A 15,403-nucleotide genomic window follows, 5' to 3' on the forward strand; every position below is an offset into this window, starting at 1 on the left:
GGTAACTTGCACCTTGAAACCTGAAGGTCTTGCTAGTGTCGCTTGTAATCAAGGTAAAGTCGTTGTGTAAATAATCAAGATGTGAGTAAATTTACGGAGATGCCAAGTAAATGAAGGAGGTGACCCACCACCGCGAGACTGAATCTGAGAGGAGCGTGATGGAAGTCATCCAATCCAAAACCGCCAGAATAGAGACCTTGCCAATGGATGGGTTTAAAAAACGAAAAATGCATATCACAGAAACGAAACGAGCATCCGTTATAGGATCCAGTTTATGGTCAACACGGGGACGTCCACCCAATAGTGTGTCTGCAGGAGGGGCCAGTGTGTGCTGCTGTGTTTTGTGTGTGATGTGCAAAGTACTGGTCCTTGAGGAGATGGGGGCACTGGCTTTTATTTTCCACAGCTGTCTTTTCAAATCTAGAAGACAAAAGCTTCTGTTGAGGAGCGCTCGGCGCTGCAGGAGGGTCGTGGAATTGAATGTGCTGGCCCTCTGCAGTGGCCGCCTGTGTGTGTGTGTTTGGGTGGAGGGGTGAGCGCCTGCACTGGCTGTCAGAGTACGAGTTACACAACCCCGGGAGGTGGCAGTTCCTCGTGTGTAGAATAGGGTGAGAGCAGCGCCTTTCTTACAGGTGGATAACGAGGGTTAGAGCAATTAACACACGCATTAGCACTAAGTAAGACTGAAGAAACACTCACTGAATTCACAGCTGTGCCAAGGCAGCTCAGTTCCAGGACCAGGGGACACAGCATGGGGGACACAAAACGGACGGATCCTGCTCCCCAGAGGGGAAGGGTGGGGGTGAGGAACCAGGGGAGACCGAGGCCGCACAGGCGGACAATGGTGGACGGCACTGCGCGATGGAGAGGGGCCTCCGCCCAGGGAGATGGGGAAGAGGAGGCGCGAGGGCGCACTGAGCTGTAGGGGAAAGGAGGGTGCGGGGGCTGCAGGGGCCGAGCAGGAGGCTGGGCGAGGACGGTGCGTACTCCTTGCAGTCGCATGAAGGAGACAAGCCTTGAGAGGTTGCCCATTTGCCTCGGCTTCTGGTTTGTGTTCGGGAAGAGCCAGCGTTCAGCCCCATCTCAGCGGCTCCCGGGAGGGAGTGCAGGCCGCGCTGGACCCGCTCCTCCTCCTTCGCTCCGGCCTTGGGAGCAGCGGCCTCTGCCTCCCTTCCCAGGGCCGGCCCCTCCCTCCAGGGCTGGTTAACGGGAAAGTTTCTAACAGGGATTCAAGGAACCGCCTCTGGGCTGCCGCGAAGCGGGGAACATCCCTTGGGAAACGCAGCGCGTCCCGTGGTCGCGCCCAGGAACTTCTCGAGCCTGCGAGTCCGCTCGCGGGAGTCCCCCAGGCCGACGCCGCCCCAGCTCGCTCGCAGCTCGCCCGCCCGGGGAGAAGACCTGGAGCCTCAGCGGCTGGCACGAAGCCAGGGGTCCCTGCACCTTCCCGCAATGGCTCCAGGGAGACCTGCCAGGCGCGCCTGAGCGCAGGGCGGCGCCGCTGTCCCCTCGCAGGAGCGGGAACTGCCTCTTTCTTCTGGACCTCTCCTCTACCAGGGGTGGGGGTTGTACTGTCGTCGGGGCAGCCCTTATCTAGCTTCAGACGCCGCCTCCCCGGATGGGCCAGCTACTGGGGAAACCCATCGGGGCCATCCCCTCTCAGGACTGGTCTGAGCACAGAGACAGCCTGCGTGCTCCTTGGTTTCCCAAACCCACCTGAATGTAACTCTGTGTCCTGGATGGGGTGAGGCTGGAGCTCAGAGAGGGACAGCGGTGCTGGAGAGCTGCGGTGGTGGCATCTTCCCCCTGCAGGCTTTCTGGAGAAGGCGCCTCTGAGCAGATGGGGCTTCAGACCCGGCTCCCTGTGAGCTGTAAGCCTGTGTGGGCAGCAGCCAGCCAGGCAGCCCTTCACCTGTGACTGCGAGGTGGCGCTGGGCTTGGATTTCCTGGAGTTTCACCCTGAGCATGGGCCTGGGAGTGCCAGGGCTGTCTGTGAAAATATCTGTAGGAATTTCCTCCGGTTGCCAGAACAAAATAGCACAGCCTGGGGCTGCAACAACAGATGGTCGTGTTCTCCCAGGTCTGAGGCTGTGAGTCCAAGATCGAGGCACACGGAGGCGTTCTGCGGAGGCTTCTCTCTTTGGCTTGCAGGTGGCTGCCTTGTTTCCATGTCCACACGTGGTGTTTTGTCTGTGCACGAGCACCCATGATGGCCCCGTGTGTCCACATCTCCTCTTCGTCTAAGGACACCCATCAGATTGGATTGGGGTCCACCATAGTGAACTCATTTTAGGGTGACCACCTCTTTAAAAGCCCTATGTCCAAATACAGTCACACTTTGAGGTAAAGAGGGTTGGAGTGCTAAGATGAATTTTGAGGGAAACAGGATTTCACCCTAGTAAGACCTTTCAGGCCTGAGCTTTCCAGGTGAACAGAAAGGCAGAGTCCAAACTGCAAATGGAGGCTCTGGGGGGTTCAAAAGTGTCACCTGTAGGCTGGAGGTGGGGGAAGTGATCTTCTGGGGCTGCTTGGCTGGTTGTTCCAATGCGTCCAGGAGGAGAAACCAGGTTGGCGCTGCTTTTGCCCATTTGGAAAGCCATCTGGATTCATTTCCAGTGTTGTGTGTTTCTGGAGGCGATGCATACCCACGCCCTGGGCACAGTCTGGGGACCCGCTCTGTGACCACAGGCCAGCCACTGCCATCTCAGCCTGTTTTCACATCAACAAGATGAGGGTGAATGAGATGATCTCAAAGGTCCCTGCTGGCTCTAAACTCTCAGCTTTCCTGTCCCTGAGATTCGTCCTGTTTCTAAGATCTCTGCTGAATATCGTGCCCTTCAGCAGAGTGAGTGAAGGCCAAGATAAAGAGCCGGTTTTCTGGGCTGTCCTTCAGTACAGGTGGAGAAGGTGGCCCATGTGACTGAGATGGGGCACCCACTCCCAAACGCCCCCCCACCGGCATCCCCGCCTCCCCCCTGGCATAGCTCTTCTTCCTGACTCCTTGACCTCTAGAGCCCTGGGCCTGGGCCACAGCAGGAGCTCACAGTTGTCTGTTATCAGAGTCATTCCACGGCTGGCTCAGCTGCTCTGGGCTGGAGCAAAGCTGGCCACTCTCTCAGAAGGACTCGTAGGGTGTTCCAGAAGACAGGGAGGGCCCTGGGTAGACTGGGCCCTGCTTACCCCTCTCAGGACAGAGTCTGGATAAGTTGACCAGAAGAGCCATTGTCATCATTCGAGCTGGCCCTCAAAGACAAGAGCTCAAGGACCAAAAGTGCAGATTGGTATAAATTGTCACAGTGTCCTGGAGGGGGCCTCTGAGGTCACTTGGTCAAATGCCCACAGCGTCTTCTGGGGAAACCAGGAGTTGAAGGCTGTGCTGCTTGTGGGCCTCCCCCTCTGCTCTAGTCTCTGGGGGAAGGAGGGGGTGAGGAGGTTCCTTATCTGGGTCTTATCTGGAACCTCTTTCCTCCTGATCACCGGACTCTAGGTCCTGAGTTTAAAACACTGGTTTTCCCCTCTCAGCAGGGGTAACTGGACTCCTGCATTCGTTTCCACTCAGCATTGGCCTGCACAAGGCCCTTCTTTAGCTTTTAAACTTATCCATGTCTTTAAATTCATTTATCTGTTCCCTGCTGTACGCACACTCAGTCATCCCCCCTCCCCACGTCTGCTGTGTGAGCAGGGCTGTGCGTGCCAGGGCACCTGGGTGTGTGAGGGTGTGGGCGCCTCTAGACATCAATCTTGGGCACATCTCCCTTTTCCCCACTGGTCTCTGGGCTCTCCACATGGCTGCCCACCCCCAGTGACCATGCTCATCGTGGCCCCACCCCCAGTGACGATGCACGCCCTGCCCCCACCCCTGAGGGTTTCTTGGGGACATCCGAGGTGTGATCTCTCTGGGTCTGGGCTGCCCTCTTCTTATTGCCTCCTAGGAAGCCCCAGCCCCTGCTCACTTTTCAGTCATCAGGCTCTGGCTGTGTCTCCCCGGCATTCAGAACCAGCCTCTCCCCTCATCCACCTGGGGCTCTTCCTCCTCCTGGAGCAGCCTCCCCAGCCTGCACCTAGCGTGGGTATGGGCAAAGCCCCTGCATGCTTCTGAGCTCAGGTTCTGGGACAGGCCAAAACCTTGGTCTACTCCCTGTGTGCCCCCTGCTCCCTGCAGTTCTGTGCTGGTGGAGCTGTGAGTGTGCGCTGCCATGGCCAGGTTGCTACTATTGCACTTTGCCATGTGTGGAGGGTGGGGTATCATCCTTGGGTGTCAGCTCAGGACCACATAGACAGACAGCCCTGGAACAGGCTGGAAAGCATGGTTGCCTGCTTGAGGAACCAGGAGGTAATGGGGGCACTGAGGAAGGTGCTGAACCACTGCAGGATTGGCAGCCAGCCCTGAACCCAAGGCATCCAGTGCCTGGCTCTGCCATCTCTTGGCTCTGGATTGTCAGGTGAATAATTTGCTTATTTTCAGTCTTCGTTTTCTCATTAATAGTTAGGATCATGACACCTGTTTATATGATGTCTCACACCAGTTATAGCCCAACACTAGGGTCTTAGGTGAACAACTTACAGATGGCAGAAAATAAAGCTTCATCGTTCTCTTTGGAGAGTGTCCACCCCTCACACTGTGTAAGTGGAAACTTCGTAAAGACGTATTAAAAGCATACAAGTTGTCTTTGAGATGATGAGGGACAGGGTAGAGACATGCTTGCTTGTGTATTCAGTGGAAATCCCCCGAGCCTGCTGTCTCCTCACCACGCCCTAGCAGTGTGTGCCACTCTGTGTCAGCTCAGCTTCTGTAAGGAGAAAACTGGCTGAACTGCTTCCCCTTTGGAGAATGAAGACTGGAGCATGGTGGCAGAATTTCATCTGCTATTTGAAAACTGATTTTCAGTGTTTTGGTCTGAACTATTTGCAGGACTTGTGTCCATTTTTCCAAGCTCTGTACCTGTCCTTTGCACATATTTGCAGTAGAATCCTCTTTTCACGGAAAAAAATCATCTCCATTGAAGGCAGAGAGAAAAGAGGCCAGAACTGGGCCTCAGGATTAGACTAAACCCCAGGGAGGTGTTTGCTGGGCTTTGGAGAAGCGGAGGGAGGTGGCACCCAGGGCCTACCGTGGGAGATGACTTTAGATTGTCCACTCAGCTTAATTCTCACAGAAAACATTCTGTGGTGAAAATATGAGGCCCGTTTTACAGGACAGGAAGCTACGGCTCAGATTGGGAAGTCCCTGCCTCATCGCCAGTTTTCCTCTTCACCTCCCCATGGGAGACACGGGTTTTTTGCCGCAGCTGAGATGAGCAAACAACTTCGCAGGGGGCTTCTTCCCTTGGGCATTTAATTGCCTGAAGAGGTGTCTCCAAGGACTGGTGAAAATAGCAGTAGCTTTCCTTAGTCACGGGGCTGCAAGATTTTCTGTTGTGTAGATGCATCTTAGTGTATTCCGTGACCTCTTGCTGATATTACTTAGGTAATGCGCAACCTACCAAATTAATTTAAGCTTTCTGTATATATTTGTTTGAGACAGAGTTTCACTCTTGTCGCCTGGCTGGAGTGCAGTGGCGTGATTTTGGCTCTGGGGTTCAAGTGATTCTCCTGCCTCAGCTTCCCAAGTAGCTGGGATTACAGGTGCTCACCACCACGCCCGGCTAATTTTTGTATTTTTAGTAGAGATGGGTTTTCACCATGTTGGCCAGGCTGGTCTTTAATTCCTGACTTCAGGTGATCTGCCCTCCTCGGCCTCCCAAAGTGCTGGGAGTACAGGCATGAGCCACTATGCCCAGCCATAAGCTCTATAATTTTAAATCTCTTTCTGTGTATTCTCATTCTCATCATATATTTTTGCCTTGTACAAATTTCAATTTGCCCCAAATTCTCCTCTTCCAGGAAGCATCCCTGATTAACCTCATGCCCACTCAGATTTCTCTAGGATTTTGCACCCCTCAAACCATAAGTATCTTGAGCATTTCAACCAGAACTGTTTATCTATAACCACTGAACCTCTAGACTGGAAGAACATTTATAGCAAACTTAATCTAGCCCTCTTTCATGGACACAGGATTTTGGACCACAGTCGCCAAAGCAAAAGTTTTACCAGCCTTTGCTTTAACCAGCTCCATGGTGGGATAATTCCTATTTCATTTTCTTGCATTTCATTGGCATTGATTTTGTGTCCTTAATTCACTTCCTGCCCAAGGACCAGGCATTCAGTTGAAAAATATCTACTGAACACCTACCAGCACCCAGAAATGTGGTAAGTTCCAGATCACAAAAAGGTTCCACAGGGTCCTCTTATGTCCAGGCACACAATTCAGTTCACTATTAATGCTCCTTACGAAACAAGTGTTGCACAACTAGTCTCAGAGTGAGCAACTGCAAACTTAGAGATTTGGAATTGTTAGAGATTTGTAAGGAAATAATATACATAGAGAAAATACGTGTGAAAGGGGGCCCGATGCCATAGCTCACACCTGTAATCCCACCACTTTGGGAGGCCAAGGTGGGTGGATTGCTTGAGCCCAGCAGTTGGAGACCAGCCTGAGCAACATGGCAAAACCCCATCTCTACGAAAAATACAAAAATCAGCCTGGTGTGGTGGCACACATCCGTGATCGTGCCACTGCACTCCAGCCTGGGAGACAGAGCAGGAGCCTGTCTCAGAAAAATAAAATAAAATAAACAAAAAGTGAAAAGAAAATACATGTGAAAGCACAGGAGAGTAGAAGCAGCAAGAATCTTGCCAGCGGTCGTGGGAGTTTTTGTTACTTGCTTCACTTTTGTGTATGCCTGACATTTTTTATAATTAATAGTTTAATATGCTCAAGGCCAGTTTTTTTGCCAAGTACCTTACCAAATCCTTTCCCATCAAGTTGTCCGTTCATTGTATTGGGTGATTTGGGGGCATAGATGTAAAAAATCTTCATGGCAATCAGTTAGATCCATGTTTTGTGTGTGTGAATATAAAAATTGCTTGAAGCCAGGCGTGGCGGCTCATTCCTATAATCCCAGCTGAAGATGGGAGGCTGAGGCGGGAGGATCCCTTGAGCCCGGGAGTCAGACATTGCAGTGTCACTGCACGCCAGCCAGGGCAGCTCAGACAGAGCCTATCTCTACAAATTAGAAATGTTCCATTTCAGCTGGGCAGGGTTTCTCATGTCTACAATCCCAGCACTTTGAGAGGCCGAGACAGGAGGATCACTTGAGCCCACGAGTTTGAGACCAGCCTGGGCAACATGGCGAAACCCCATCTCTAGAACAAATAAAAATAAAACATGAATTTTAAATTTAAAAATTGCTCTACACCTCCATTTGGAAAGACTGTGTATGTGTTTGTGACATGTATGAAAGCTAAGCTGGCCTCTCCATAACCGCGGGGCTCAGATCTGTCCTGATCAAGTTGGCACCAAAGTCTGACCCTGGAGGAATCAGTATTCGCTGCTGTCGGTGAGGTCAGCGCCCGTCCCCACCCAGGACAACCAACGGCCACAGGAGGGCAGCAGAGAGCCACGATCCCAATCAGAGGCGAGAGCACGGGCAGCGTGGGACGAGTGCAGGTGTTTACATTTGTTTGTTTTCTTTTTTATTTAAGGGACCTGTGCCATCGTATTGGTCTGAAATAGCCAGGGATGTGGCCATAGAGACAGATCCAGTGCCGGTGAAGGAGAGAGCGGAGTGGGGTCCAGACTACTCCAGCCTCCCTCCTGCTGCCCTTGGCAAGGCTGCCAGCCTCTCTGTGCCTCGGTGTCCCCATCTGTCACATGGGGATAATAACAGCATGGACTGCAGGGGGCTGGTGACAGGAAAGACAGTAAGGTGCATGGCGGCAGCGCAGGCCGGCCCAGGAGGACCCCGTGGGAGCTCCTACTGACCGCGGAGAGGATTAGCAGGGACCCAGCTGAGAACAGCATTGGGGACATTCCGGGGAAGGGGCTCGTGGGAGGGTAATGGGAAACACCTGCAGGCAGAGGATAGGTGCGATTCTGGGGACCTCAAAAGCCACACCCAGGTGCCCTCCAGGGAGCACTGCAGTGGGAAAGTGCCCAAGGCCTGATGATTTCCGTGGGCAAGGCCCTCCCCTCTAATCCACAGCCACTCCCAGGCCTGAGTTTCTGGGGTGCTGGGAGGTTGACCTGTCTCCTCAAGATCCACTGTGTTCACTGTCAGATGTCCGCATTGCTGGGACCTGCATGAGGGTGACCTGGGCAGGCAGGGCCTTCTTGGAGCTGTCCCAGGGCCTGTGTGGTCCCACCCTCCACACATGCCAGAGTGAAATGATAGCACCCTGGCCATGGTAGCACATGCTCACAGCCCCATCAGCACAGAACTGCAGGGAGCAGGGGGCAGCGTCGGGGGTGGCCAAGGCTTTGGCCTGTGGCAGGCCCTGAGCTCAGAAGGATACAGGGGCTTTGTCCAAACCCACGCTAGGTGCAGGGCTGGAGAGACTGTTTCAGAAGGAGGAGGAAGGGCCCCGGGTGGATGAGGGGAGAGGCTGGCTCCGAATGTGTGGGAGACACAGCCAGGGCCTGATGACTGAAAAGTGAGCAGGGGCTGGGGCTTCCTAGGAGGCAGTGAGGAGGGGGCAGCCCAGACCCAGTGAGATCACACCTAGGATGTCCCCAAGAAACCCCCAGGGGTGGGGGGCCAAGACGTGCATTGTCATTGGGGGTGGGGGGCCAGGGCGTCCATTATCATTGGGGGTGGGCAGCCATGTGGATGAGTCCAGTGGGGAAAAGGGAGATGCGGTTGAGTTTGATGGTCTAGAGGTGCCTGCACCCTCACAGACCCAGGTGCCCTGGCACACACAGCCCTGCTAACATGGCAGACATGGCGGGAGTGGTGGTGGCATGACTGAGTGTGCGCATAGCAGAGAACAGATAAATGAGCTTAATGACATGGATAAGTTTAAAGACCAAAGAAGGGCCTTGTGCCCGCCAATCCTGGGTGGAAATGAAAGCAGGAGTCTTGTTAGCCTCTGCTTGGACGGGAAAACTGTCAAACTCAGGGCCTAGAGTCCGGCGATCAGGAGGAAAGAGGTTCCAGACAGGACCCAGATTAGGAACCTCCTCACTCCCTCCTCCCCCAAGAAACTAGAGCAGAAGGGGAGGTCCACAGGCAGCACCGCCTTCAACTCCTGGTTTCCCTAGAAGACGCTGTGGGCATTTGACCAAGTGACCTCAGAGGCCCCCTCCAGGACACTGTGACAATTTATACCAATCTGCACTTTTGGTCCTTGAGCTCTTGTCTTTGAGGGCCAGCTCAAATGATGACAATGGCTTTTCTGGCCAACTTATCCAGACTCTGTCCTGAGAGGAGTAAGCAGGGCCCAGTCTACCCAAGGCCCTCCCTGTCTTCTGGGACAACCTGTGGGTCCTTCTGAGACAGTGATTAGCTTTGCCCAGACCAGAGCAGCTGAGCCAGAGGCAGAATGACTCTAATGACAGATAACTATGAACTCCTTCACCCGTCTGAGCTCAGGGCCTGCCATAGGCCAAAGCCTTGGTCCACTCCAACTGCTCCCTGCTCCCAGCAGTTCTGTCCTGGTGGGACTGTGAGCATGTGCTGCCAAGGCCAGGGTGCTATCATTTCACTCTGCCATGTGTGGAGGGTGAGGTGCCACCCTCGGGTGCAGCCCAGGTCCAGGGCTCTAGGGGGTCAAAGAGGCAGGAAGAAGAGCCATGCCAGGGGGGTGCTGGGGGGGCGTTTGGTGGTGAGTGCCCCATCTCCTGTCACATGGGCCACCTTCTCCACCTGTACTAAAAGGCAGCCCAGAAAATGGGCTCTTTATCTCAGTCTTCACTCACCCTACTGAAGGGTGGGATATTCAGCAGAGATCTTAGAAACAGGATGAATCTGAGGCCGGGTGCAATGGCTCACTCCTGTAATCATAGGACTTTGGGAGGCCACGTCAGGTAGATTACATGAGGCCAGGAGTTCAGGACCAACATGGCGAAACCCCGTCTCTACTATTAATTTAAAGTAATGATCAAAACCGCAATTACTTTTGCACCAACCTAATAAAAATTAGCCATGCATGGAGGTGCAAGGCTGTAATCCCAGCTACTCTGGTGGTTGTGGCATGGGAATTCATTGACCCACCGAGGTGGAGGTTGCAGTGACCTGAGATTGCACCACTGCACCCCACCCTGGGTGACAGAGTGAGAATCTATCAAAAAAAAGGAAGAAAAGAAAGAAGAAAGAAAGAAAGAAAGAAAGAAAGAAAGAAGAAAGAAAGAAAAAAAGAGAAAGAAAAAGAAACCTGCCAAATCTCAGTGACAGGAAAGCTGGGAGTTTAGAGTTAGCAGGGACCTTTGAGATCATCTCATTCACCCTCTCATTTTGTTGATGTGAAAACTGGTTCAGAGATGGGAGTGGCTGGTCTGTAGTCACAGAGCAGGTCCCCAAACTGTCCGGGGCCCAGGTTGGGACAACCTCCAGGTCTGTGCAACAGTGCAACTGAGTCCAGATGGATTTCCAAGCTGGCAAAGACAGAGCTAACCTGATTTCTCCTCCTGGGTGCATCAGAACAACCAGCCAAGTAGCCCCAGAAGATCACTTCCTCCCTTTAGCCTAAGGTGACACAGGATGGTCCCACTTGTGAAAGCTGCCAGAGCCTCCCTTGGCAGTTTTGACTCTGCCTTAAGACCTAGCTAGGGCGGAATTATGTCCCTTGAAAATTCGTATCTCAGAACTCCAAACCTCAGTACACCAAAATTTCACTGTGTATGGAGATAGAGTCTGGAAATAGGTGATTACACTAAAGTGAGGTCACTAGGGTGGACCCCAATCCAATCTGCTTAGAAGAAGAGGAGATGTGGACACACGGGGCCATCTTATGGGTGCACGTGCACAGACAAAACACCACGTGTGGACACAGAGAGAAGGCGGCCACCTGCAGGCCAAAAAGAGAAGCCTCCGCAGAAACAAGCCTCCTGGTGCCTTGATCTTGGACTCACAGCCTCAGACCTGGGAGAAAATGACCATCTGTAGTTGAAGCCCCAGGCTGGGCTATTTTGTTCTGGCAGCCCTAGGAAACTCCTCCAGACGTTTTCACAGACGGCCCTGGCACTCCCAGGCCCATGCCCAGGGTGAAACCTCCAGGAAACCCAAGCGCCGCGCCACCTCCCAGTCACAGGTGAAGGGCTGCCTGGCTGGCTGCTGCCCACACAGGCTCACAGCTCACAGGAAGCCGGGTCTGAAGCCCCATCTGCTCAGAGGCGCCTTCTCCAGAAAGCCCGAGGGAAGATGCCACCACTGCAGCTCTTCAGCACCGCTGTCCCTCCCTGAGCTCCAGCCTCACCCCATCCAGGACACAGAATTACACTCAGATGGGTTTTGAGAAACCAAGGAGCACACAGGATATCTCTGTGCTCAGACCAGTCCTGAGAGGGGATGGCCCCGATGGGTTTCCCCAATAGCTAGCCCATCCAGGGAGGCGGTGTCTAGGGCTGTGTAGGGGCTACTAGGGCGACAGTACCACCCCCACTCCTGGCAGAGGAGAGATCCAGAAGAAAGAGGCAGTTCCCGCTCCTGCGAGGGGACAGCGGCGCCGCCCTGCGCTCAGACGCGCCTGGCAGGTCTCCCTGGAGCCATTGCGGGAAGGTGCAGGGACCCCTGGCTTCGTGCCAGCCGCTGAGGCTCCAGGTCCTCTCCCCCGGCGGGCGAGCTGCGAGCGAGCTGGGGCGGCGTCGGCCTGGGGGACTCCCGCGAGCGGACTCGCAGGCTCCAGAAGTTCCTGGACGCGACCACGGGACGCGCTGCGTTTCCCAAGGGATGTTCCCCGCTTCGCGGCAGCCCAGAGGCGGTTCCTTGAATCCCTGATAGAAACTTTCCCGTTAACAAGCCCTGGAGGGAGGTTCGGATTCGGGGAAGCGCCGAGAGGCCGCTGCTTCCAAGGCGGGAGCCGAGGACGAGGAGCGGGTGCAGCGGGAGTCGCTGAGATGGGGCTGAGCGCGGGCTCTCCCGAACACAAACCAGAAGCCGAGGCTGCGGAAAACAGGCCCTCTATCCAGGCTTGTCTCCTTCCTGCCGCTGCTGGGGGTACGCACGGTTCTGGCCCAGCCTCCTGCTCCCCTCTGCAGCCCCTGCAGCCCCCGCACCCGCCTTTCCCTTGCAGCTCCGTGCGCCCTCGCGCCGCCTCTTCCACATCTCCCTGGGCGGAGGCCCCTCTCCATCGCGCAGTGCCCTCCACCGTTGTCCGCCTGTGCGGCCTCGGTCTTCCCTTCTTCCTCACCCCCACCCTTCCCCTCTGGGGAGCAGGATCCATCCGTTTTGTTTCCTTCGTGCTGTGTCCCCTGGTCCTGGAACTGAGCTGCCTTGGCACAGCTGTAGATCCAGTGAGTGTTTCTTCCGTCTTACTTAGTGCTAGTGCGTGTGTTAATTGCTCTAATCCTCGTCATCCACCTGTGAGAAAGGCGCTGCTCTCACCCTATTCTACAGACGAGAAACCAGGACCTCCAGGGGTTGTGTAACTCGCACCCCGACAGCCAGCGGAGGAGCTGACCCGCCCGGGCGGCCCCTCCACAAAGCCAGCACACTCAACACCACGACCCTCCTGAAGCCTCGAGAGCTCGTCAACAGAAGCTTTTCTCGCCTTAGACTTTTTTTTTTTTTTTTTTTTTTTTTTTTTTTTTTTTTTTTTTTTTTGAGACAGAGTCTTGCTCTGTCGCCCAGGTGGAGTGCAGTGGCGCGATCTCGGCTCACTGCTCCACCTCTCGGTTTAGACCATTCTCCTGCCTCAGCCTCCCGAGTAGCTGGTACTACAGGCGCCCGCCACCACGCTCGCCTTAGGTTTTGTATTTTTAGTAGAGACAGGGTTTCACCATGTTAGCCAGGATGGTCTGGATCTTCTGACCTCGTGATTCGCCCACCTCGGCCTCCCAAAGTGCTGGGATTACAGGCGTGAGCCACGGCACCTGGCCTCTCGCCTTAGATTTTAAAAGACAGTTGTGGAAAATGAAAGTGAGCGCCCTGTCTCCTCAAGGACCAGTACTTTGCACATCACACACAAAACACAGCAGCACTCGTTGGCGCTGCCTGCAGACACACACTATTGGGTGGACACACCCATATTGACCATAAACTGGGTCACAGGACCGACCTTCATTCCCTTTGTGTAATACGCACTACTTTTCGTTTTTTAAATGCATCTCTTGGCAAGGTCTCCATTCTGGCAGTTTTAGATTGGATGACTTCCATCACTCCCCTCCCAGCTTCAGTTGCCTACATCCCAGCCCCTTCCAGGGCTGCATTAGAGCATTAAGTATTGCACAATGCAACTGTCACCTGAGCTGTTCCCTGGGAAACACTATCTCATTGTTGTGTATGGGGCTTTGGTTTTATGTTTTAGCATTCTATAACAGCTTTATTGGGGGTACAATTCAATACAATGAAATCCACTCATGGTAAGTATACAGCTCAACTGTGAGTTTTTAGTCACTGCATAGAGTTCTGCAAGCATCACCACAATCTGCTTTTAGAACAGTTCCCTCGCAGTAAAGATCTCCTGTGTGCCTGTCTGTAGCCAATCCTGGCTGTTGTCCTTAGGCCTAGACAACCAGCGATCTGCTTTCTGTCCGTATTGATGTGCCTTTTCTGCAGAATTGCTAGGTTGCAAGTTTCACTTTGCTATGCCAAAAAGTTAAACACAGGGTTACTATACAATTCATCAATTCCACTCCTAGGTGTATAGACAAGATAATGGAAAACATGTGTTCATGTAAAAAATTGTACACAAAATGCATACAGTATCATTATTCATCATAGCAAAAGAAAAAGTGGAAACAAAGGCTAGGCAAGGTGGCTCACACCTGTAATCCCAGCACTCTGGGAGGCTACAGTGGGTGGATTGCTTGAGGCCAAGAGTTCCAGACCAGCCTGGGCAACATAACAAACCCATCTCTACAAAAAAATACAAAAATTAGCCAGGCATGGCAGTATGTGCCTATGGTTCCAGCTACTTGCGAAGCTGAGGTGGGAAGGTAACTTGAACTCAGGAGGCAGAGGTTGCAGTGAGCTACAATGACACCACTGTATTCCTGACTGGGCAAGAGAGTGAGAATCTGCCTCAAAATAAATAAATTAATTAAAAGTGGAAACAACGTAAACGTTCATCCATGGATGAATGGATAAACAAAACATGGTATATTCACATGGTGCAAAATTTTATTTATTTATTTATCTATTTATTTGGACACAGGGATTCACTCTGTCCCCCAGGTTGCAGTGCACTGGTGTGATTACATTTCACTGCAGCTTTGGCCTCCTGGGTCCAAGCAATCCTCCTGCCTCAGCCTCCTGAGTAGGTGGGACGACAAGCATACACCATCATGCTAACTTTTAAAAATGTGTTTGTAGAGACGTGGACTTGCTATGTTGCCCAGGCTGGTCTCCAACTCCTGGCCTCAAGCAATCCTCCTGCCTCAGCCTACGAAAGTGTTGGGATTACATGGGTGAGCCACCATGCCTGGCCTATTTGAAATTTTTAATTGAAAAGCAAAAATGAACAAAAAGTTTGGGCCCACAAAGACAGTTATTTGGTTCTACCAAAGGCGCCAAAGCAATTCAATGTGGAAACGAAAGTGTTCGCACCAAATGGTTCAGGAACAACTGGGCATCCATAGGGGAAAGAAATTAACCTTAATCCAATCCTCACACCATAACAAAAAATTAATATGAAATATAATTTACACTTAAACATACAAGTTAAAATTTAAAAGTTTTCAAAGATAAATGTAGGAGAGTGTCTTTTTTTTTTTTTTTTTTTTTAACAGAGTCTCACTCTGTCGCCCTGCTGGGGTGCAGTGGAACAATCTCGGCTCACTGCAACTTCCATCTCCCTGGTTCAAGCAATTCTCCTGCCTCAGCCTCCCAAGTAGCTGAGACCACAGGCCGGTGCCACCATGCCCAACTAGGTTTTGTATTTTTAATAGAGATGGGGTTTCACCATGTTGGCCAGGCTTGTCTTGAACTCCTGAACTCAAGTGATCCACCCGTCTCAGCCTCACAAATTGCTGGGATTACAGGCGTGAGCCACTACACTTGGGATTTTTTCTGCTGCTACATCACCTCTCTATGCAGTCACCACCACGTCCTCTCTCAGGACTCCCATGCCCACTTAGGCCACCACACTGGGCATGAAAACTTCCTTTTCTTGTTTCTCTTTTTATCTTTTCTATCTTTCCTTTCTTTCCAGACAGGGTCTTGCTCTGTCTTCCAGACTGGAGTGCAGTGGTGCAATCACACCTCAGTGCAGCCTCCACCTCCTGGGCTCCAGCTGTCCTCCTGTCTCAGCCTTCCAAGTGCTGAAACGTCCTTTTCTTATGTGCTCATGCCCATTAGTCAGGCTCAAAGGGACCCATGGAAGAAGCTCAGAACTGGTGACTCATTATGATGGCATAAGGGTCCCAAGCAG

Source organism: Trachypithecus francoisi, unplaced genomic scaffold (assembly GCF_009764315.1).
Source record: "Trachypithecus francoisi isolate TF-2019V2 unplaced genomic scaffold, Tfra_2.0 Lachesis_group2, whole genome shotgun sequence".
Lineage (NCBI taxonomy): Eukaryota > Metazoa > Chordata > Mammalia > Primates > Cercopithecidae > Trachypithecus > Trachypithecus francoisi.